The 25460-nt window shown below is 47.0% G+C and overlaps 1 pseudogene; it reads right to left on the reverse strand.

Moving 5' to 3' along the window:
* Nucleotides 1-1227: 1227 nt before the first annotated feature.
* Nucleotides 1228-25460, reverse strand: part of LOC138521531 (interferon-inducible GTPase 5-like) — a 132913-nt pseudogene continuing 108680 nt past the window's right edge.

Raw genomic sequence — 25460 nt, forward strand, 5'->3', positions numbered from 1 at the left:
CGTCCTGCCATTTCCATGGCGACACTTCATTAGCTGAGGCGCAGCGATTGTTGACACGAAACGTGCTTTGGCGTTGGGAAATGGGCGGTACGCGTCTGCTGATGTCAGGCTCAGGGGCGGGGGATTTGATTTAGTGCCGCAAACGCAGGTGAGCCAGGTCGATGGGGGGAAATGATAGGATTATCACAAAATGGCGGCTGATTTCGAGTGCGTTAATGGACGAAAAGTCGGGTAAGGTCCATAGGAAAGTTTTCTACGATCTACCGATTTATGCTTAAAAACACATGGCCGAACCGTAGGAACAATAAAAAAAAAGTCCCGGAACTATCCTTTAAGGCAGCTGTTCCTGAGGTTCCACCATGCCACCCACAGACACAAACAGTTCTTGTGCAATTCATGGGCCAACCTTAAAAGCGGTCCTCAAGGCCGCTTTTAAGGTTGAACAATAGCCACAAGGGTGAACAATACACCTTGCTTTCACCCTGCCCAACTTGGGCATCAGCACTTTGCTGCTTTTCCATTAAGGTTCTCTGAAAGAAACACGATTCTCCACCCTTTCTAATAGCTGAGCTGGTTTTAAAAGGTGAAAAACTGGAGACCAAATACATAACATGTAGAACTGAGCATTCTTAAAGTAAAAGGGTAGAGGGGTCTTTCCTCAGTGCAAGTGATTAGTATATAATCATGAATAATGTAAAAACGATACTGCCATCAGCTTATGTACAGACCTACACATTTGGGGCCAGCAAAAAGGCTGATTCTACACATTTCACTACTAATTGTCTGAAATCACACCTTGTGTATCTTAACAGTTTCCACCTGGCATAGTTCTATGTGTATATTATTTCAACCAGATAACATTTAATTAATTGCAATGACTTGCTAAAAAAACTTAATTCTTTTCAGAAATCTATATATTCAAGGCTATTTGATACATTGCTTATTAAGGCTGTATAGGAGAGCCCACATACATCACTTTTTCTTACTATTTACAACCAAGAACCTGGGGAAGCGCAAAGATGCCAGCTAAACTGAACACAATCCGGCATGTACGCCATCAATACGATGGCACTTTTATAGGTATAAGCCAATGAAATGCGGTTGTGACAAGGGTGATCATTTTTAGGATTCAAAGTTTAGGAAGTCCCATCAGCACAACACATTTTAATTCAGAAATCCCAAGGAATTGTGCTGTTGGTATACACAAGTAATCTGTACTGGTTTAGGGGTGACATAATTACCGGGGTTTAGTAATCTATATGATGCAAGCAACTTGTTTTTATAATTCATTTTAATAGTCTTTTGAAAATGATTTTGACTTGGAACCCTTTCGCCCTCTAAAAAGCCGTGGACTTCCATGACTTGGCACGTTCTAGCAATGTTGGCCAGGCATGGTTAAAGGAAGCCCTTGTGGATGATGCAGAGTATCATGAAGCCGACTCTTGGAAATCTTTGTCAGCCTCATCCAATGCTGCGATTAGCACTCTCTGGGCATCTTGTGCCAGCTGATTCCTTGAGCTGTGGAGCATGTAATAGGTGGTACCAAAAGAGATTCCGCCAGCGATCAAAGAACCAACCACTGGAACCGTGCTGAAAATATATTCCACTATCATGGCCGCACCACATGCAAACTTGGTAAGTAGCTTTACAACCACATCAAATGAAATTTCTTTGACCAGTGGAGATTTGATATATCTTTTTACGTCACTTATGGGTTTGCCAACTTCCTTCGAAAGCTTATCAAGGGACTGGTCATCCAAGCCAAAGCTCTTGCAGCACGTGGTCAGAGCTGTCACCAGGATGGTGACATCGCAGGCAATCGCGAGACCTGGAACAGGAATAACAGCAATGCCACAAGATAAAGTGGCCAAAATCCATATATGTTTCTTCATGGCTGCCTTTTCTTTGTTTCAGTATGTCCAGAGATACGTTTGGAATAGACAATAGGAAGGCGCGCCTCTTGTAGCTGGGGAGATCCTGTTCAATGGTGGCTATCAGCTGACTAAAGTCACATTTATTCAATTCAAAGCACGAAATGATGGCATGGAGACCCTAGTGTCGATTCATATAGGCGTTTCATGCAGTCCTCCTTGATCTTTTGCAGAATTTTCTTCTCATCGTAAAGCTTATGGCGTTTCTTTTCTGAATAAAGGTTTCCATCTACTTTGGTGCGCACAAAGTAAAACCTCTTCCCCATTTTCTTTATTTCGCGAGCAAGTTCGATATCATTGAACTGGAAGCGCACAGAGCTGATGATGATGAAAAAATCATACTGTTTAAAATTGACTTGCTTAAGATATGTTTTTGGTTTAAATGTTGCACTTCCAATTCCTGGCAGATCCCACAGGGTCACATTTGGAAATGTTGGATGTGGATAAGGATTTGGTTTCATTGTTGTTTCCACCACCCCGGTTTTGGCAGAACCTTCCTCTTCATCACCCATATTCCGCATTGCATTGACAAATGTGGACTTCCCAGATCCAGTTTCTCCTGTGATTGCAATATCCAATTTCGCATTTTCCACTGACTCCAGGCTTTCCTTCATCCTCGCAACTGCATCTGCAATGTTACCTTGCTCTAGGGCAGATTTAAGTTCCTCAAACTCCACATTCACATTCATACCATCCGTATCAAGGTCATTGATGGGGAAACAATTCGCCATTTGTGCTTTCTAGCATTGTCACCTTTTTAACTGTTTGATGGGGGATTGCAGGCCGCTCCTGGAAACAAAGAAACAGTGGGATTATTAGTTGCACAGAAACTAGAGGTTCTAGGCTTTTTATTATAATTACATTAATCTTTTTACTGGCGACTCCTTGGGGTTTGCTCTGGATGGTGACTATAACCAGGGAAGTTTATAGACAACCTTGCACGATGGGTATAAAACTAGAATATCGCCTACATCCCATGTTGCTCCCATAATGCAAACACTCACTGTATTTCTTCTGCTAAATCATTCAATCACTGCATTAGTTGGGGTGGTCAGTAAAGGTCCCAATGAGAAAGAGGGGTTCACTCTGCACGTGTCATATTGATGACTGGGGAAATTGCGAAGTTGGGGCTGTTGCAATTGTTCATATATTTATTTAGTGTAGTCAATGGGAATGGGATATGCGTTACTTTAAGTGTCACTATTGTGTTTACATTTAGATTTCACTTGCACAGCAAGATAAAAGTAAAAACAGCTGATGACACCACCAGTGATCTACACTGTGGTACCCAATACAGATACTTTTCACAAAACTCGCAGATGTTATGTGGAGAGGGTCATCCCACCGCTGTACACCATTTTGTTAGGACTGATTTTCTATACTCTGGCCTTGTGGACAGATGTATAGAATGCCAACCTATATTGTGACAGGAACAACTCTGGGAAGCTGTAGCCAAACCAGTTTAGGTAGCAGTGACGGGCGGTCTAGGCTATGTTCTTCCGAGGGGGTGAGCTTGCAAAGGATCCACAATGAGGTCACACAATGGGAGTCACAGATTACACTTAGACAGGATGTATAAAAATACAGTTACTTATTTTCTGGTCAAAACACACTATAGAAAAATGATTAATAGCAGATAGACTTATCACACAACACTATCAAACTAAATACATATATACACTCACTTTCTTATAGGACATAATACACGGTGGTCAGTCAAAATGTCGAAAATAAAATGTAGAATGACAATAATGTCGAAAAATAAATGTAGAAAAAAAAATGTCGAATTCCCTTTTTTTAATTAACTAAAATTGTCCAGTCCCAAGTTGCCTGAGCCTTTTGCCCAATAGTTCAGGTCACAGTTCCACAGAAGTTAGGATGCAGGAAAAAATGCAAGTAGGGTCTCTGGGGTCCAGTGAAGGGTTCTTAGGGTTAGGGTTCAAGTTAGACTAATGCGCGAAAGTAGCCCCAACAGTCAAATGTCTTGCGCAAGCAAGCAATGGCAAAGCCAATATTGTTATAAATAAGCTTTATTATAAACCCATTGACTTATGATGGGAGTATAGGGGTAGGTTAGAAACTTTGTGACTCACCCCCCCGTACTCTGATTTTTCCCCAGACTTGGAAGAACAAAGGAAGAGTGTTGCTTTTCCCACCAAAAGTCGCAGTCCTCGATTCACAGGGGTTGCAGGTTTGAGCTGATCTCCGTTTGATATCTTTTACTGTTGCAAGGACTTTCGATCGGAGAATGCTGAACAACTCGATGCAGCTCCCCTCTCAGGACTGGACTCGAGTCATGTAAGCAATTTTGGACGGTGGTCCCCGCAGCTGGGCAACGCAAAAGGCCTAGCAGCCACGGTCGGATTTTCCCTCCTATCTTGGTTCCCCTCAATGCTAGGATGCCGACATTTCGCAGAGGTTTGCCTCCTAGGGCCAGCTGAGGATCCCCCAAGTTTCAGGCCAAAACTCAGAACAGTGATGCCAGCAGCACGGTAGCCCAAAAAACAAAGCTGGTCAGCCACAGGACGGTTCCATGGCACTTCCGAAGGCTTCCTTTCAACGGGGGCCAAGCAGACGTCGGAAATTAATGGTCCATCCACTCCAAAGGTCCTAGCTCCTTCGCAGGACTATTAAAGATCATGAGCAAGACAGGGCTCTTCCAGGACAGCAGCAGAAGTTGGTTGCCAGGCCTCCATCAGTCAGGTCTCAGGTTTCTTCGCAGGTTTCACAGCTGGACAGGATAATAGGCTCCTTCAAGTTGGGGCCTGATAGCCCAATCAGCACAACCGGGAGGTGGGAGCCGGCTCCCACCAACTAAGGCCCACAAGGAGGCTGCTTTTTCCTCACTTTCTGTTGTTCTCCTCTGCCTGGATCCTGCTTCCTGGGCTTCGGCAGCCCCCCTACCATCAAGAACTTAATCGGACTCAGCATTCGCTATGTGAGGTTAAGCCCTGCATTTCTTCTGTGCGCATCGCGCTTGCCGTGATTTTACAAACTTTTCCCCAAAAATCGATTTTGCACTAATGGAGAGCTGCTGATTCCTTTTAATGTCTGTCACGCAAACAAAGCTTTTCGCATTCAACCTTTGTGTTCATATTGGATTCCAATGCATCTTGGCCCTTCCAAGATGGCCATTTCTTTCTGTGTTGTGGAAAAAGGCTCCTTCCTGGCCTGCACTCCTTCCCCTCATTGATTGGCTGGGGCCAACCAATGAGGGGATTAGTGCCCCCATGAGTATGTGTGAGCCCCCCACCCACCCCAATTCGAGTATGGTTGTGACGCCTACCCACCCCCATATCCCCCCGTGAGTATGTGTGTGCCCTCCACTTACCACAATGCCACCCGTGAGTATGTGCGTGCCCCTCTCCCACCCCAATGCCACCCGTGATTATGTGTGCCCCCACCCACCCCAATCTCCACATGAGTATGTTTGTGCCCCCCACCCTAATGCCCCCCTTGATGAGGTGTGTGCCTCCCACCAACTCCAATGCCCTCCGTGAGTATGTGTGTGCCCCCACCCATCCCAATGCCCCCGTGATGATGTGTGAACCCCACCCACCCCAATGCCCCCCATGAGTATGTTTGTGCCCCCCACCCTAATGCCCCCCTTGAGTATGTGTGTGATCCCCACCCACCCCATGCCACCCCTGAGTTTGTGTGTGCACCTCACCCACCCCAATGCCCCCTGTGATGAAGTGTGTGCCCCCCACCCACCCCAATTCCCCTTTGAGTATGTGTGTGTCCCCCAACCACCCCAATACCCTCCTGTTAGTTATGTGTGACCCCCACCCACCCCCATGCCCCATGGTATTGTCTCTGTGCCCCTTCCCACCCCCATGCTTCCTGTGACTGTCTTGATAGCCCCCTTCTTCCCCTGACCCTCCCTCCTCCTGTTAATTTCAGGCTCTACCCCAATTGCCGTCAGGCTTAGTAATCGTAGCCGCCTGTCATTCGCAGTCACTTGCCATCTCCCCCTCCTCCCCTCTCTTGTTAAGTCTGGCATTACCCCAATTGCCATCAGGCATAGTAATTGTATCCACCATTCTTTCTCAGCCACCTGCCCTCTCTACCTCCTTGCCTCCCCCCTGTCTTGTTAAAGCCTGGCACTACCTCAATTACCGGCAGGCATAGTAATCGTAGCCGCCTGTCTTCGCAGCCACCTTCCCTTCTCCCCCTCTTTTTATGTCCATTAGCACTTACTCCTATCATTTGTCCCATGATCTCTGATAGAAGCTTATTTGTTCAAATAGCGGCATGGCTACCTCCAAACTCCTAATGAGGCCCATTGTGTATCAGCGCTATACAAATAAACAATCAATTCAATTCAATTCGAGTTTCTCCAGGATCTCTGAAGAATGGCTGCAGGGGTCCTCTTCTTATTCTAAAAGCCAGATAAGAGCTAAAACTCCCTCTAACCAATAGCAGGATTAGACCACACACACACACCCACAGTGTTCCAATTAGGACCACTGGCGGGAAAATTCATGCATACCACTCAGACACACTGAAACCAGTTTGTGGATTGGGGTCAGACAAACCCAGCCCACATACTGCCAGCAAACACACAGCCCTCCAGTAGCCCGCCAAAAGCTCCTGCTCTCCCAGGCACTGGAAGTCCTTATAAGGATTTTGCTGGCCTCTCAGGGCAGGAAGAAGGCTGAAGAAAAAGATGGCAAAAGAACAGGCGAAAAATCTTGTGGCATGGCCATGTTTGACCAGTAGCCACAGTTAGTAGACAAACGCGGAAAACGCAGTAAAGCTAAAACAAAAATCCCCAAAAAGTGGGGAAAAGTCACTGCTGCCACCAGCCTATCCTTTTAGCACACTTAGAGTAACCAAAAATCCTCTGAGTGTTAGTCTAGGGTAAAACAAAAGAACAAGTTACTTACCAACTGTAAGCAGCAAAGCTGAAGATACAAATATATCTAAGATGAGGAATACGTGGGTCGACACAATCCATTCGAAATGCACCCCATTGTACTGCAGTGTAAGCTGCTGTGCACAATGATAAAAAGTTACCAAATGTGATACAAAAGTAACCAAAAGTAGTAACACAGTAACATGACTAAGGGAAGCAAGGTTTCCCAGTACTGATAGCCTGAAGCACATATCAGTTTCCCCATAACATATGAGCAAAGGCCAGTGCAGTGAAGCTTAAGGGTTCACTGTACTGCAAAAAGTACAGGTCAGGTTAAAAAATAAAAGCAAAATGTTTGGGGGTTCCATAAAGATGGAAGGAAAGTTGCAGTATAAAGAGAAATCTAGACATCTTTCCTAGCTCCCCCCCCCGACTAAGGGACAGGGGGAACTAATCCACCCCTGAATGGCTCCTCTGTTCCAGTCGGTTATCCCTGTTGGACAGTCCATCAACATTGCTACCTTTAGCAGACGCATAATCCACCTGAGCCACTTTGGATTCTATCCCTTAACAACCATCAACCACTTCCGAGGTTTAGGATGAGCATACACAGTGAAGTGTGTCCCATGGAGGTAGGACCTCAACTTCCTAAGGCACCATTCAATGGAAAAACAACTCTTCTCCACCTGGGGCCAATTGAGTTCTCATCCCAGCGTTATAGGCATCTGTCTGCACTAAGAAAGGTCTCTTCCAATCAAGTGCCCTTAAACCACGGGCCTGACCTAGGGATTATTTCAGGCCAGTGAAGGCCTTCTCACACTCAGGAGTCCATAAGAACTCTTTAAGTCCCTTATGAGTAGTGAGGGCAGTCAGAGGAACAGCTATATTGCCATACTCTGCCACTTTGCTCCTGTGTTTCCCAGCGAGGCCCAGGAAAGTCCTCACTTGGGCTTGGGTAGTGGGGGTTGCCCAGTTCTATACACAAAGTACTTTACTGACACAAGGTTGCATCTTGTCCCCACATACACCAACTTCATGCATGAGGAAGGTCAATGGTTCCTGTTCAGTTTCACACTTGGCTGTCTTTCTGAAAAAGTTGGCCTGATCAAGGTCTTGACACCCAGTCCCTTGAGTCAGACACAGTTCCTTTCAAGTGGGGGTTGAATCTGCCATGTCATCCAGCCAAGTATTGCTGAGATCCATGTTCCCATTCAGAACATGGACTAAGCTCTTTTGACATGTGTCAGTTGCAGCCACCAATCCAGGCTTTGCAAAGGCTGAAACTTCTGTCTCCTCCTCAGCATAGACTGCAAGGCATTTGTTTCCATACCCTGCAGAGAGATCATAACAGCAGCTGTAGTTTTCAGTACAGAGCTGATCCACTAAGGTGTTACCTCTTAATGAACAGTGTGATTCTGTCTTGGAGACAGAACACAGAACCCTAGTGTCATTGCAGAATCCAAAACTGGCTTTACCTGTATAACCCTCCAGTTCCTCAGAACTGGATTCGGGCAGCTAGAGTGCTCAAACACTCTTTGTTCCAACACAGGGTGGATCCCACACCAACCGTTAGAACTTTCTATTGGGTCTGAGTCACCGCAATACCCAAACTTGGTGGGTTCACTTAATCCCAGAATGTAGTCTGGTTCACACCATCCTGTTATAAAGGGTGTCAATGACAACAAGGGGCAGATTGCTTTAGCAAACTCTCCAGCTCACCTTGCTGATGTGGGGTCAGGTGAGGAGACACTAGGCCATCCTCACTGGAGCCATTAGCAGGACCGCTGAAGCACAGGGCAGGTAGAGAGACTGATGTCTCTGGCTCCCTTCCTGTAGTCCTAGGCAGGACTGGCATTCCATCTCTCAAGATAGAATCCTTCATATTATTCATAGGAAACATCATGGTAACCTGGACAGGTCCACCATGGCCTTCTGAATAGTTTACATTGCCAAGCTGTGAAACATGGCAAGGCCCAGACCACTGACAGGTGGTCATGGATTTGCAGAACAAGTTTGACAGGAGAAGGTCCCACCTCCTTCTCTGTGGCTCACTGAGAGCTCCAATCAAACTCATGAGAGATCTGACAGATCTCTCTCTCAAACCATCCTGTGGATGATAGCTCAGTGAAGATTGACAGGTCACTTCACTATCCCTCCACTGGGTCTGAGGTCTCCAGAGTCAAAGGGCTAATAAAATCAGGCCTAGTCTCTGGTAGTAATGAGTCCACTCCTAAAAGTGAACTCTGGCGTAACTGAATTCCTTTCTCACTCCTGTCAACCTGGTGACAGAGAGTGAGACTCCTACATTGTTTTCCTCTGGGACCCCCATCATGGGCCAGCCGGAATGTGTGTTAGATCACACAGGTGACATCCGGACACTAGGATGCATCACCAGGGGAATGTCACACACCAACTGTAGGAGGAAGGGCCTCACAACCTGAGTAAACTCAAACCTCTCAAGATTTACTCTGGTAGGCTCTGTGGGCTTACTTTGCAGTAACCGGATATGGGTTGGTTGACCTAAAAAACACAACCTACTGCCCATTTGAGCAAATTCTTTTGACCTAATTTGTTTTACCTACTGCCAAGGGGGACCCCGCAACCTCCCCACAGCAGGGGGAGACCCCCCGCACCACCCCTGACTTCCTCCCACCTCAACCTATTCCCTTACCCCATCCTGCAACCATATTTTTATTAAAGTGTACCATTTGACCTACCGCATTAGGACAAAAAGATGCAGTCAAATGGGAGTAGGTCATGTTGGCATTAGGTCAACTATGCCAATACCCAGTAACCCACCTTCCTGTTGAACTCTTTGCTTTACTGGAGGAGAATCCTCCCATTGGAAGTAGGCCTTTCTCCATAGGCCTAACCATGTTTCCTTTTATGTTGGCCCATACTTCTTGCTCTCCTGGGACTCTCCTCTACCTGTATACTAGGCAGCTGCAGAGGCACGTATGATTCAAGGTTTTCTGGGGGTCCTTCTTCCAAACTAGGAATAGGGACTCTTCCAATACCACAACATCAGTTGTAGGTAAGGCAGGGGGAATATTCTCCTTCCCTCTGCCTCTGTTTCCGACTCCACTGGACCTGGGTTTCCCCTTAGGCTATGCTTTCTCTTAGGCTTGGCAAAGACAGCCTGATTCTGGGACCTAGTGTTTGAAGGGTCTGGTGAGGGTCTATCAGGACCTAGGTCTAGAAGACTCAACTCACCCAGCACTCTTCTAGGAACCACTCCTCTTATATTGACAGATGCCCTGACCATTTCTCTATTCACAGCTTGAATGACAGGTGCTGCTGGAACATTGATATGATATGATATTTTATTTGTATGGCGCTCATACACAAGTGTTTCAGAGCGCGACAAGGCAAGGGAGGAGAACTAGGGAGGACAAAACAACAATCTCACTAGGCCCAGTGACATTGAGAACATGCAGGTATAGGGGAGAGAGAAGGGGGAAAGTGCAAGGGAGAGGGGAGAGATGGAAAGTGCTGAGCAAGGGATAATAACAACAACAAAAGGTAATGCAGTCAACAAGGTGGCAAGTGCAGGTTTAGAGCGCAGACAAGAGGTGTCTGATAAGTGCAGGTAAGCAAACTGTAGGGTTTACAGATACAGATCCAAGTGCAAGGGTTGCCGAGAGCCAGTGCGGCTGAGCGGGTGGACGGGCCCAAAATCAGAGGGTAAACCAGGTGCACGGTGCCGAAGCAGACAGATCAGCAGGGGAGAGGAAGAGCAAAGGCAGAAGCAAAGAGGAATGTCTTGAGTTGCTTCCGGAACCGGAGATGGTTCTCCTCAAGTTTCAGAGTGGGAGGGAGGCTGTTTCAGAGGGAGGCCCCAGCAGAAGAAAGAGATCTGCCACCAGCTTGTTGCTTGTAGGAGTGACTGACCCTGAGGGAGTTGGAGGTGGAGGAGCAAAGGGTTCGAGTGGGAAGATATTTACAGAGGGAGAGTTGAAGGTATTTTGGACCCAGGCCCCAGAAAGCCTTGTGGACAATGCAAAGGGTCTTGACTTTAATCCTTGCAGCCACTGGGAGCCAATGAAGAGATTTCAGGGCTGGAGATATACGATCCCAGGGCATGAGGCCAAGGACAAGTCTTGCAGTCCTGTTCTGGCTGATTTGCAGGGGCGGAGAGTAGAAGCAGGCAGATTTAGAAAGAGGCTGTTGCAGTAGTCCAGCCTGGAGAGAACCAGAGCTTTAGCGACAGTAAGCTTCTGGGGGAAGGAAAGGAAAGGAAGGATACCTCTCAGGAGGTGCAGTTGGGAGTTTGACTTCTTGGAGGCATCAGAGATGTCAGGAGAAAAGGAGTGGAGTGTGGAGTCGAATATGACCCCCAAGGTTCTTAGCCTCACAGGTGGGATCAGGAAGAGGGCCAAGGGAGGCCGGCCAGAGAGTGACAGGAAAGGAGGGTGCATGTGATCCAATGAGGGGAATCTCTGTCTTACTGGCATTGAGGCAGAGATCAGTATACTATCACTCCTGGATAGTATACAGACAGTCAGAGATGAGAGAAGCAGTTGGAGCAGAGAGCGGCAATGCAGTGGGCAATGGTTGCCAGGTATTGGTTGAAAAGCCAGGGAGAGAGGTTAGACCCCTGGGGAACACCACAGGTAGAGAGTGAGATAGAGGAAAGGAAGGACCCAAGTTGGACCTGCGAGGGTTGATCAGAAAGGAAAGAGGTCAGTCAGGCCAGGGCCTGATCGATAATGCCCAGGTTATCAAGGAGACGGTTGAGCAGGGTGGCATGATTGACTGTGTCAAAGGTAGAAGAGAGATCAAGTAGAATGAGGACAGAAGGGATGTTAAAGTCAAGGTTGGAGAGCAGGTCTTCACTGGATGTTCAGGAGAGCTGTTTCCATGCTTCTGGCAGCTCTAAAGCCAGACTGATGGTCATGCGGATAACCAACAGAGTCAGTGTGAAGACTTAGCTGGGAGATGGTCAGCTTTTCCAGGAGTTTGACAAGGAAAGGCGTGATGGAGATCGGGCGATAGACAGAAAAAAGGGTTCGGCTGTGGGTTTCTTGAGAAGAGGGTGCACAAGAGAGTGCTTCAGAGGGGAGGGGATGGCTCCAGAGGCAAAGGAGTGGTTGCAGAAGTCGGCCAGAGCAGGAGCGAGGGTGTCAATTTGGTCCTGGAAGATTTTAGACGAACAGGGAAGAACCTGTTTTGATGAGACTTTCATAGATCGGACTTGTCTAGAAACCTCGCCAGGGGAGAACAGAGGAAAGGAAGAGAAAGAGGGAGGGGGGCTGCTGCCGGAGGGCCAGAGTTAGCAGAAACAGAAGGCAGAAGAGGTGGAGAGGACGCAAGGGTGGACAGGATGTCCTGGGTTTTTGAGATGAAGTGAGAGGCAAGGGCATTGCAAAGGGTCTGGGAGGCGACAGGAGAAGTAGAGACTGTAGCAGGGTTGGCCAGCTCCTTGCAGATCTTAAAGAGTTCGGCCGAGTTGTTAGATGCCGCAGAGACGCGGGCTTGGATATGGGCTCTCTTCTTAGTTTGGACCAAGGAGACGATATTATCCTTGGAGCAGGCGGCAGGCCAGTTTGTCAGAGGATGCACAGGAAGCCTGCATTTCCTCTCAGCCACCCTATGCTTGCGTTTAAGGGTAGCTAGGTTGGAGTCGTACCAAGAATTACACTTGGCTTTGAGCTTCAAGCGGATCCTCATGACAGGGGAAAGAGCATCCAGATTATCAGAGATAGAAGAGTAGAGCATGGAAAGGGCTGTGTCAGGGTGTGAGTCAGCCAGAGGAGGGGGAGAGAAAGTGGAGGCGAAAGCCTCAACTGACACGCGCTTCATGGGTCGGATGGCCGAGAAGGTAGGTGGCAGTGTTGGAGTTGGCTTGGCCTGAGGGGTAGAGAGGGAAAGATGGGAGAAAAGGAGGGTGTGATCACTCCAGGAGAGAGGAGTGGTCACAGGGATAGTGAAGGGGAGGTCAGAGGAGATCAAAACATCAAGTGTGTGTCCTGCAGAGTGAGTCGGGCCAGAGGGGAGAATAGAAAGAGAGAGAGAGAGAATCGCAGAGGTCACGCAAGAGTCCAGAGGAGGAGCAGGGATTATCCAGATGGATATTGAGGTCCCCAAGAAGGAGGATTTTGTTTGTTTTGTTTGTTTGTTTTATTTAATTGTATTGCGCTCCAAACCCATCGGTAGAAGGGCGCTTAAAGAAGACGGTTACATAGTGTGATATATACAATTTCAATATACAACAATTTACAGAGTACACAAACAAAACATAGTTAAGCAGAGGGAGGTGTACGCACATATCTGGGGGGGTACTACAATTTCAAGATACAACAGTTTACAGAGTTCACAAACATAGTTAAGCAGAAGGAGGTGTACCCACATATCTCTGGTGCTACTCTTTGTTCAGGAGCCAACCGATAGCATGTTTCCTGAAGATCTGGAAGGACTCAATAGTTTTAATGTTGAGTGGTAAGGTGTTCCAGAGTTGGGGGGCAAGTACTGTGAAACTGGCACCTCCAGCTCTTTTTAAGGAGAATCTAGGCACTGTCAAGCATAAAGTGTTGGAGGATCTAGTAGTTCTGGTGGTGGGTTTCATGGTAAATTTATTAGTGAGATATGGTGGGGCTAGGTGGTTTAATGCCTTGTATGTGAGGCAAATGGTTTTCAAATAAATCTTTTGTCGTATGGAGAGCCATTTGTACGATTTCCTAGCAGTGGAGATGTGCTCTCGCCTGGGGATGTTAAGTGTTGCACGTAGTGCGTTGTTTTGAAGTACCTGTAATTTGTTAATTATAGATTGGTTATCACCTAGGTACAGGCTATTGCAATAGTCCAATTTGGACTGTATGGGGGCTCTAGCAAGAGTGAGGCAACTATTAGATGATAGGAAGGGTCTACTGGCCCTAATAAGCTTGCCGGTGTAGGCGGAGGCTGAGGCGATCATGTTAGTTTGTTTGGAAAGGTTAGACTTGGCATCAAGGTAAAAGCCGAGGGTTTTCACGCTTTTGGCAATAGGGATGGTGTGACCATCAATAATGATGTTGTTGTCATTCGGATTACGTTTAGACAGGTTACTGGGAGAGCCGACAAGGAGGAGCTCCGTCTTCCCATCATTCAGGCAAAGGACATGAGAGGCCATCCATGCCTGAATGATGGAGAATAGTTCATTAATCCAGGTGACGTCTGCATGGTAGTTGCCTGTGATGGTGAGGAGTAGCTAGGTGTCATCTGCATAATTCATGTAGGTGACACCCAGACGGTCCAGTTGGTCAAAAAGTGGCTTTGTAAATATGTTATACAAAGTGGGCGAGAAACAGGAGCCTTGTGGGACCCCGCATGAGATAGTGATGGGGTTTGCTGCAGCTGTTGTAGAGAAAACCTGCATGGTTCGGTTTGCCAAAAAGGATTGTATCCATGTGATGGCAGAGGAAGAGAAGTGAGCTGCGGTGGCTAGGTGGCTGCAGAGGATTTTGTGATCGACCAGATCGAAGGCCGCTGAAAGGTCTAAGAGGAGTAGGATCGCGGCATTACCTTTGTCTTTGCTTGCATCAATCTGACTTTGTCTTCGATTTCATCAATCTGACTTTTGAAAGGGCAGTTTCTGTTCCATGTTGAGGTCTGAAGCCAGATTGACGTATTCCTAGCAGTTGGTTGGATTCCAGATATTCATGAATTTGGAGGTAGGCGACTCTGTCCAGGATTTTCAATAGGAATGGGACTGTGATGATGGGTCTGTAGTTGGTGGGTATGGCTAGGTCCAGTGATTGTTTTTTAAGAGTGGGAGAACCCATGATTGTTTTAGGTTGCTGGGGACTGAGTTATTGATGAATGATAGGTTGATATGTTTAGTGATGAAGGGGGATAGATCTCTAGCTGCGACTTTTATGTTTTGGACGGGACAGCTGTACCCTTTGCAGTTCGAGGGTTTTAAGGAGGTGATGATTTTTTGAACTTCTACCGTAGTTAATTTCTTGAATGTGAAGACCGATTTGGTATCGATGGGCGTTGGTGAGCTAGGGTTGATAAACTTGTTGTTGGAGAGTTGTTGAAGTTTGTCCTCAATTTTAGTTTGTTGTTAAGGGCATTTTGGATGCTGGTGCACCAAGGTGTGTCTTTCAAGCAGGTGTCTGTAGGTGAATTGGGATTTTCTAGTTATTTTAGAATTTTAAATAATTCTTTAGTGCAGGACTCTGCCTGATCAATCCTGATGTTGTATGCATCTTTTTTGGTGTGAATTATCTCACTTTTATATAAAGAAGATATATTCGTAAGATTTGATTTATTTTCCGCAGAGGGATTGGTTTTCCATAGGAGTTGTGCCTTAGCTTTCTTTTTTCTGAGTAACTTGAGTTCGGGGGTGTACCACGAGTTCAGATGAGCTCTTGGTTTATCTTTGCGCAATTTCAGAGGGGCAATGGTATCCATCGCATTGGCCATGGAGTCATTGAAGGTGTCAATCAGTAAGTTTAGATCAGCATTGGCTGGATGTGCGTTGAGGGTGGTTAGGACCAGGGGTAGTAGGGCCTCAGCAGTAATGTTGCGTTTGTTTCTGGTAGGACAGGCTGGTTCCATGGGGCACTTTTTGGGTGCTACATGATTAATGTCAACCTCAAGAAGGATGAGATAGTGATCCGTCCATGCAAGAGGTTGGGGGTCCTTACAGATTGTGTTGCAGTTGTAGGTCGCTACCCAGTCGATAATTCTTCCTTTCTGGTGGCTGGGGAGGACATTAAGTTGTACAAAGCCATGTTCTGTTAGGGCATTAGCTAAGGATGCAGCAGGGGCGTCATTAGGGTAGTGGCAACCAAGGTTAAGGTCTCTGAGGATAATAATTTGTGCTGATGGCTTGGAGTTTTCAGCAATGAGAGATGTGATGTCTTCTTCAAAGACCCCAGGAGGGCCTGGGGGTCTATATATGAGGTGAAAGGTGATCGTGCTTGTGGGGGAGGTTTGCAACTTGACTGTAAGTAGCTCACAAGACTTGAGTGACACTGAGGAGACTGATCTAAAGTCTAAGGAAGATTTGGAGATGATCGCTACGCCTCCTCCCCTGGCGTTGGGTCTATCAGCTCTGAGGATAGTGTATTTGTCAGGGATGGCTAGCGATAAGTATGGTCCGGACGCTTCATGAATCCAGGTTTCTGTTAAGGCTAGGAAGTCAAGATCATTAGTTAGAATGATGTCGGCGATTTCTGTAGGGTGGGCAGCAAGGGGTCTGACATTAAGTAAGGCTCCTTTTAGTGGGAGTGGTTTGGGCTTATAAGGTGCCTTGTGCTTCTTGTTGGATTTGGCAGTAGGCCTGCTAGTTGTAATGGGGAGCCTAGTGTCTAGTCTATTGTTGCGGGCTGTGAGGTTAGGAGTGATAGTGGGGGTAGGTCCAGGAGGCTTAGGTGGGGCAGGGGGTTTAGTGTTCAGTTTGGTGTGGTTAGGCTTAGTAATGGGTGAGGCACTGCCTGGAACACTGGGTCTAAGGTGGCTGTGGGTTCTGTTAGCGTTGGCTGGGAGGCCAGTGTTTATGGGGGAGGTAGAAGGCAAGTGGTAAGTGGGTGGGAAGGAGGGCAGAGGTGGTAGGAAGGGCGTGGGGCAGGGAATGGGGTAGTGTCTTGGACATCCAAGTTTGGCTAGGCCGTCCTTGAAGGCTATGTAGTTATTACCGCTGCAAGGTACGTTGTCCAGCGTGACCCAGAAGGGGAACATGATAAGAACGAACCAGGTGATCATGGTCTGGCTACAAGGATACGCAGTGCTGGTGGTCTGAGTTGTAGAACTAGTTGGATGAGCAACACAGGCTGTGGCTTGCAGATAGCTAGTTTGACCTGGGTAGGGGGCAGGCCTATAGGGCAACACCTAGATTCAAAATAATACACTTAAGCTAAAATGCAGTGGGGCAACACCTAGATTCAAAGTAAAACACGTAAGCTAAGATGCAGTGGGGCAACACCTAGAATCAAAGTAAAACACTTAAGCTAAGATGCAGTGGCGCAACACCTAGAATCAAAGTAAAACACTTAAGCTAAGATGCAGTGGGGCAACACCTAGATTCAAAGTAAGACACTTAAGCTAAAATGCAGTGGGGCAACACCTAGAATCAAAGTAAAACACTTAAGCTAAGATGCAGTGGGGCAACACCTAAATTCAAAATAATACATTTGGCTAAAATGCAGAGGGGCAACTCCGAGAATCAAAGTAAAACACTTAAGCTAAAATGCAGTGGTGCAACACCTAGATTCAAAATAATACATTTGTCTAAAATGCAGTGGGGTAACACCTAGATTCAAAATAATACATTTGGCTAAAATGCAGTGGGGTAACACCTAGATTTAAAATAATACATTTGGCTAAAATGCAGTGGGGCAACTCCTAGAATCAAAGTAAAACACTTAAGCTAAAATGCAGTGGGGCAACACCTAGATTCAAAATAATACATTTGGGTAAAATGCAGTAGGGTAACACCTAGATTCAAAATAATACATTTGGCTAAAATGCAGTGGGGCAACACCTAGATTCAAAATAATACATTTGGCTAAAATGCAGTGGGGCAAAACCTAGATTCAAAATAGTACATTTGGCTAAAATGCAGTGGGGCAACATCATGCAAAGACATTAACATTTCTATCTTTTGAGGTGTAATGATGCAGAAGGGACAGGATGAGGGAGATTGCCAGCGAGCAGTGTAAATATGACACAGCTAACTGGTGTGCTATGGAGATGTATCCGGCAGGGTACTAGACAGGGGGCCAGGCATGTGCAGTGGAGAGTGATAATAAGATATAGGTGGCCTGCTGTTGAGCTAGGCTTAGGGAAGGGTTGAGAAAGTATGGGTACATGTGTGCAATGATCATTACAGTGCGTCAATGGCGACAAAGTCTGATGAGGGTTCATTCCGGAATGCTGATCGTGGCGTCGCAGGTTTTACGAGTGAAGCAAGTTTGATCTGTTACTCACAGTTCGTGTTGGTGGGTGGCGTGTGGATCACTGGGCGTTTAGGTGGCAGAGGTAGCAGCGGGTGCCTAGAGCAGGGGGCACTCGAACAGAGTTGTAGGGCCTGGTAAGGCTTTATTATATAGCCCGGCAAGGATAGCAGTACCTTGGGCTAGCGAGGTCGGCGTCAAGCATAGTGGCTGGCAGGAGGCAGGGACAGGCATGGACAGGTGTAGGACAGGAAACAGCCCTTGGTTTGTGGTCCTTGGTGGGTGGGACCGGCGATCGCCTACTGGCGATGGACTGGACAACAAAAAGCACTGTGGGCCAATCGGGCGCGAGGGGCGGTTGGGCCAGGCAAGGCAGGTCAGGCAAAGGCACCGGGAAGCCGTTGCCCATCTTGGAGTCGGCTTCCTCGTGTGCAAGGTATGGTGGCAGTGGGCAAATGCCAAGAATCGCGGCAAATATAGCAATTTGACCCAAATAAATAGGGCATTGCATTCACTGCACTGGAGTCAGCTGATGCAGTGAAATCTCGACTCACTCGTCGAAGGAACTGCCGTTCGAGGCACGTATGGCACAAATTCCCCAAGGCCTACCTTGTAGCAGGAGGCTCAGGATTCGGTGGGGGGGGGGCAACTGCTCCAGCAGTGCAGGACCCTCCTGCTCCTTCGGAGGATGTTGCGTGGATGAGGGTGCAGGACAGGAAACAGTCCTTGGTGTGTGGTCCTTCGTGGGTGGGACCGGCGATCGCCTACTGGCGATGGATTGGACAACAAAAAGCACTGTGGGCCAATCGGGCACGAGGGGTGGTTGGGACAGGCAAGGCAGGTCAGGCAGAGGCACCGGGGAAGCCGTCGGCGATCTTGGAGTCGGCTTCCTCGTGTGCAAGGTATGGTGGCAGTGGGGAAATGCCAAGAATCGCTGCAAATATAGCAATTTGGCCCAAATAAATAAGGCGGTGCATTCACTACACTGGAGTCGGCTAATGCAGTGAAATATCGACTCACTTGTCGAAGGAACTGCCGTTCGAGGCCCGTATGGCACAAATTCCCCAAGGCCTACCTTGTAGCAGGGGGCTCAGGATTCGGTGGGGGAGAGGGGGCAACTGCTCCAGCAGTGCAGGACCCTCCTGCTCCTTCGGAGGATGTTGCGTGGATGAGTGGCCGAGGCCAGTAGGGAGGAGGAGAGGTCTGCCGACTCAGAGAGGAAGGTGGTGATCTGACCAGATGGCCGATAGATAGTAGCCACAGTAATAAAGTGGCCCGGAGATAGAGAAAGCCTGCAGACAAGGCATTCAAAAGAGTAGGTCTGCATAGGAATGACAGAGACAGGAATCCATTCCGGGAAGATCAGGGCTACACCCCTGCGGACCGGGTGGATTACTGAGTATCCCCCACAGGAACTCTAGCAAGAACCTGTGGGTTTACCATGAAGGAAGCTACATTAGTAGGACTGGGCCCAGTGTTCCTAACAGTAGAGGTAGTTACACCTCCTACCTGAACACTATCCTCATAAGAATTATCACTATGCAGTAGGATTGGGAGGGGAGCCAATGCTCAACCACAACTAGTTTCCAAGGAATCTAGACTAACTTCAGACTCTTCCTCTGAGGGCATGCAGTCTAAAGGGAAGGACACCGCTGACACCTCTTCTTCCTCATACTAAGAGAAAGCCAGACTGGCAGAGTGGACCCCCACGGTCTTACCCTTACATTTGGAGTCCTCCTTCCTGTGTTCACTTGCTCCACAAGTGTAACAGGTCCCACTGGTACTTGACACATAGGGAGGCTTAGAGTAACCACTCACATGCTTGGAGGGATAGTCCCACTACCCTGACCTGATTCTGATGACTTCCCCTTATTAAACTTTTTGTGGGCCTTCTTGGGCATAGTTTTATCTGTAATCACCCTCTTTCTCCTTCTGCTTCTTTCCCTCCTCCTGCTTACCAGAAGCAGGCTTGTCCTTATGGACACTCTATTCGATACCCATTAGTCAGCAGCAATGGCTAGCCTCTTTGGATTTAACTCCTTGGAGTCAGCCAAATGCTGCCTATCGGGAACAAGAGGCAAAAATATGTTCAAGCATGACCAAATTGATCTTGCCCTCAATGGTGGTTGCCTGTGAGCCTTCTTTCCAGCCACACAGGTTCTTCAAAGAACCTGCAACAAAACTTACATTGGTCATACATTCTTTTCTTTTGTATTCTCTACACCTCCTCAGGTAGTGGGCAGGAGTCTTCCCAAACTTGAGGATCAGAGATTGCTTCAGTTTTGCAAAGTCTAATCTATCAGCCTTTGACATTTCCATAATGGCACTGCAGCCAGAATGGGGCAGTCTGCAGATCAGCCATGCAATCCTGTCAGCATCACTCACTCCTTGTACCTGACATGCATACTCAAAAGTTACAAGCGAGTCAATGATGTCATTCTTCTCTACATACATACTCAAGAGATCTTTAGGAAACCTAGGATGTGAAGAGAACCCAGAACCATCTCCAGATCCTCTGGAAGAACCCTTTGAAGCCTGAATCTTGGCAAGCTTCAGCTGGTGATCCCTGTCTTTGTGCTTTTCAAATCTCTCAATTTCCAATTTGGCCATTTCAAACTCAAGCACTTTCTCTTTGAGCCTAAGTGTGTCCTTTTACAAATTGTCCAATGCTTCAGCATTTGAGGAAGTCAGAGCAGGAATTACAGAGGATGCACTTTCTTCGTCCACATCCTCAACACTAGCCACTGTAGTGGCAGCAATTACATTACTGGTGCTGGGTCCAGCCCCAACTACACTATCAGGACCATTTGTCAATTTAGGCACAAAGGCATAATACAGCCTTCTGTGTCTCCATGTAACACTGCCATCTACCCTGTAAAGAAAGCGAAGGGGTCCAGTTGGAGGACGGTCCAGGATTTGCGCCCTCTCAATAATATCGTTGAGGTGGAATTCCTGGTGGTACCGAATCCTGCTACCATTCTCTGTAATATCCCTACTGGGTAGACCCACTTCCCAGTGATTGATTTAAAGTATGCATTTTTCTCGGTCCCCTTACACCACGCTTCTCAGTACCTCACAGCGTTTACATATCGTCATCAGAAATTCGAACATACAAGGTTGCATCTAGGGTACTGTGAATCTCTGAGTGTTTTGAACAGGGTGGTTCAAATTGATTTAGGAAATGTGCATATGTCTAGCACAGTCATTCAGTATGTGAACGATTTGCTAGTCTGTAACACTTCAAAAGGGCAGTGTCAGAGAGATTTAATAATACTCCTCACCCTGTTGCGGAGGAGTACAAAGAGGACCAATGAAAATTGCAATACTGCCAGACAGAGGTAGTATATTTGGTGCAAGTGATATCGCCCGCAGGAAGGAAGGTAATGCCAGAGAGAGCCACTGCCGTTCAGAATACGCCTCAACCGGTCACAATGAAACAAATGCAGCAGTTTTTGGGACTCTGTAACTATTGTAGATCGTGGATCGTTGACTACTCTAGTTATGGGAGGCCCTTACTGCAGGGACATAAGGAAGCGCCGAAAGGGAAGGGTCAGAAAGAATGGTCTGAAGAGATGATGATTTGCTTTCGTGAACTCAAGGCTGCGATCAGCAATGCTCCGGTCTTGGCAACCACGAATTACAAAAAAACATTTAATCTGTTTTCTCATTCAAAAGGGCAAGTAATGACAGCAGTCTTGGCCCAGCAAACATCAGTAGGCCATAAACCTTTAGCATACTACAGCAGACTTCTAGACCAAGTGATGCAAGGACTGTTTCCTTGTGAACAGGCTTTAATGGCAGCGGCTTTTGTGATTCAAAAGTCTTCAACCATTACTATGGGTTGCCCAGTGACATTGTACATGGAGCATAGTCTTTGCGATCTTAGAAAAGTCCAAGTCGACTTTGACGACCCAGAGAGTCTCGGGTATGAGGTTATCCTATCAAATGCATTGATACATCCCGTACAGTGTCACCTAATAAATCCTGCGATATTTGTAGGCGAGCCAGTGAAATCTGATGACATTGTCCAAGATTGTGTGACCTATGCGGGAGAAGCGGAAGAGAAGATGAATGTTAAGGAGGATGCCTTGGAGGGAGGTGAGGTACTTTTTGTTAATGGGTCCTCGACAATCAATCAGGATGCTGGCGAGAAGCATACAGGTACGGCCGTTGTGGGCCTTGTGGAGGAGGAATACAAGGAAACGGTTGCCTTCACATTACTCCGTGCAAGCGGTGGAACTAGTGGCACTTGTAGAGATGCTAGAAATGAGTAAGGAGTCATTATTTATTCTGGCTATGCGTATGTAACTGTCACTGTGCATTCAGACTTACCAAGGTGGCAGAGAAGGGGGTTTAGGAGATGTGACGGGACCCCGGTCCAGCATGCTGCACTGCTGTCCAGATTTATTAAAGCACTACCACTGTCCACAGAGGTAGGGATTGTTAAATGCACTTTGCACACTAACCGTACTAATCCAATAGCGCTTGTAAATGATGCCGCACACAGGGGGGGTGAAAGAAGCCACATATTTGCTGTTCCCAGATCCCCAGAAAATGGAAACCATGTCCCAGCAGATACAGTTGCCAGCCCTGTACACTGAAGTCCCTTTGCTTCAAATTATGGCGATGCAAGAGAAAGCACCTACGGATGAAAAGGAGCTCTGGGCAAAGAGAGGATGTGCCCTCTTACCCACGGATTTGGTGTGGTGACATGAGTTTACGGGGAAGGTAGTAATGCCTGCATAGCTGCTTCTTGTGGCTCTAGAGCAACTACACTACCGTTGCACACTTCTAGGTGACAAATTGCAGCAGAGCTCCAGAAGGAATGGTTCTCATGAAACCTCCAGGAACAGGTAAGCAGATTTGAAGGGAACTGCATAGTTTGTCGGGAATTCAATCCTGGAAATACCATGAGGTCACTAAGGGGAGTTTTTTCGGGGACCCCTGGGCCATTTCGGGAACTCCATGTTAATTTCATAGATATGGTGCAGAAATGTAATAACTGTTGTTACCTCATAGTTGTTTTTTGCCAATTTTCCCAGATGACTTGAGGTTGGTCCCTGCATACACCCTGATTCCAAGTCTGCAGCAACCTTTTTGGTGAGGTAGGTATTTCCAGTGTTGGGAATTTGTGAGGTCCTGAAGTCTGACAATGGGACCCACTTCTTTAATGCCTTGTTCGCAGAAATTACTTCGCTCTTAGGGATCATGCACAGGTTAAGTTCAGTGTACCACCCTCAAGCCAACGGGATTGTAGAGAGGCTGAAAGGAGTGCTTAAGGTACGTCTCTATAAACTATGTACTAATTTGCACAAGAACTGGCACTATTGACGACCAATTGTTATGTTTTTATTTGAGGAATCAGCCAGGGGAATATCACCACATTAGTCCTCATGAGATTGTGACTGGGCGTAGGTTACATACACCACTCTCACCTGTACGCACAGCGTCAGATGCACATCAATCTGCACAGATCCTTGGTGAAGAATTTAGGGAGTATTTTAGGGACTTAACCAAAAGTGTCAGACTTATATCTTCACAGGTTGTGTATTCTCATCAACAGACTACAGGAAAAAATGGCAAAGAATCTGACGATCTACACCAGCCTCAATTATTCCCCGGGACCTGATCTACATCCCACAATTGTTTGACGCTGGAACGAGCAGTGTTTCCTTAGACCCCACTGTGTGATTTTTGCAGCTGCATCTGCTGTGAAGGTGGAGGGCAGCAAGAGCTAAGTCCATCTTAGTGACGTGCAAAGGAATGCAGGCACCCCTCTGCCAACACAGGAGAAGGCTCAAATTTAAGTATGCCCTTACGATTCGCAGTTCGTTCACTCAGACCCTTGTTAGAGGTTTTATGAAAGAATTAATCTATTCCGTCATGATTTCAAATAAATAAACACTGTAAAGCAAACATTTTCATGTGAAATTGATTTAATAAAAAACAAAGAGTATATGTTTCATAAAATATAAAAGTTGCTTAGCTTCATCCAGGCTGTGATTATTTTTAACTGGTGCTCAACAACCAAAAAACATGGTTTAAAAGGAAAAGGAAAGTAACCACTTCCACCACATGACTTGTCATTTGAAAAAACAAAAATGTAATGACCACACTGTTTTTCACAGACTTGTTTGGTAGTGGGGTTAATTTACCACACTGTATTTTACAAACGTATGTGATTTTAAATGATCATTCGTGCATATTCAATCTATGAGCCCAACAAGGGATAATATGTCCATCATTTGACATATTCTACTCATTCAAGCATCAAATGTTAAATGTATGGGGAACACCTTGATCTCCTCAGGGCGTTCTTTATTTAAAAAAAGCATGTTCTAGGTTGAGTATAGTGATGCTGGAAATGCCTTATGGAGGGACGGGGCCTCCTGTCCTTGTCCTATGACTTCTGTGTGTGTGTTCTCTATGTTTTCTGCCACTGAGTTCCAGCCTGGACCTCTGGCAGTGCAGCTCTTCATGCTTCCTTTTGGTGAACAACACCCATGGGATACCCTTATGGCATCCATGGATGGGGGTACACCCTTGCACCCCTTATCTGTGTTTTTGGGCACCTGTGTGTTGCCTGGCAGGGTATGGGCTGGTGTCTACTACATGCTAACTTGGTGGTGGTTCTGAGTGTCCTCCATTTTTGGGACATCCAGGTTCTGCCATAGGAATCAGTGAATTCCTGAACAAAGGCAAGACGGCCACTGTGGCCTCTTGGTTTCTATTGCATTTTACCTTGTTTCCCAAAGTCCTCAGAAGCCCTGTCTCTGTTTCCTTCCTCCTGAGTGGCTGTTGGGTGGAAACACCATATATGGCTCGGGGCTGCCTTCTGTTAGACTGACTTGAGCCTTTCCAGGGGCTTTGTGTTGTGGGTACATCCTTGTGGTGGGACCTGTATGAATGGAGTTTGGAGTGTCTGGGTGGAGTGAATAGCCTGAATGCCTGGGAGCCTGATTGGCTGCCTGCTGAATGAATGCCCTTCTATGTGATTGGCTGACTGAGCCTGGCTCAGACAGAGTGAATGAGGAACAGATAGGTCTATCTGGGGACCTCTCACTCACCAATGTATTCAGAAGCGGAAGCAAGAAGAAGCTGTTCTTTGAAGCCCAGCTGGAAGAGAAGTCTGCTGATGCAATTTCTTCAATGTAATCCGAAAGCTGTCATGTCTCCCAAGGACTGATCCAGAGAGGACCTGCAAAGGAGACCTCTCCCTGAACTACAAGAGACCATTGTGCAAAGCTGCTGCTCTTCATCAAAGTACCCTGGAAGCAAGTCCTGTGTGCCTGCCGTTCCGAGAAGGGATCTTCGTAAATCCTGAAGAGGAGTGCCCAGACATCTCGAATCAGAGAAGTCCATTGGTGTTTCCCAGGATCTGTAGGATCATGTTGTGACGGCTGGAAGATGTTGCAATCTACCACCCAGAAAAAGGGGGTACCCTGGCATAGTGCTGCTGGACATCAGGAGCTGCGAAAGTTCCAAACTGCCTAAGAACATTTCAATTGACATCCTCGCCATCAACACTGACCACTTTTTCCTGCCGGAGAGAGTCCAGAGGCAATGAATGCAGAGGAAGGTTGGCCGGTGGGTTTCCCGCCACTAGAAGCTAAACAAGATGTCCCGAGGGTCCAGACTTGGTGAGGGTCCGAGGTCCACTCCAGTGGTTGAGTCTAGGTCACCAGAAGACATCCAGAAGTCAGTGCTGCAGCTGCAGCACCGAAGAACCGAAAGTCAGACAACTGTGTAAATCCAAAACTCAACATCAAAAGTGACCTATGCACCTGTCGC

The sequence above is a fragment of the Ambystoma mexicanum genome, chromosome 1q, assembly GCF_040938575.1.
Source record: "Ambystoma mexicanum isolate Mex_15411 chromosome 1q, UKY_AmexF1_1, whole genome shotgun sequence".
NCBI lineage: Eukaryota > Metazoa > Chordata > Amphibia > Caudata > Ambystomatidae > Ambystoma > Ambystoma mexicanum.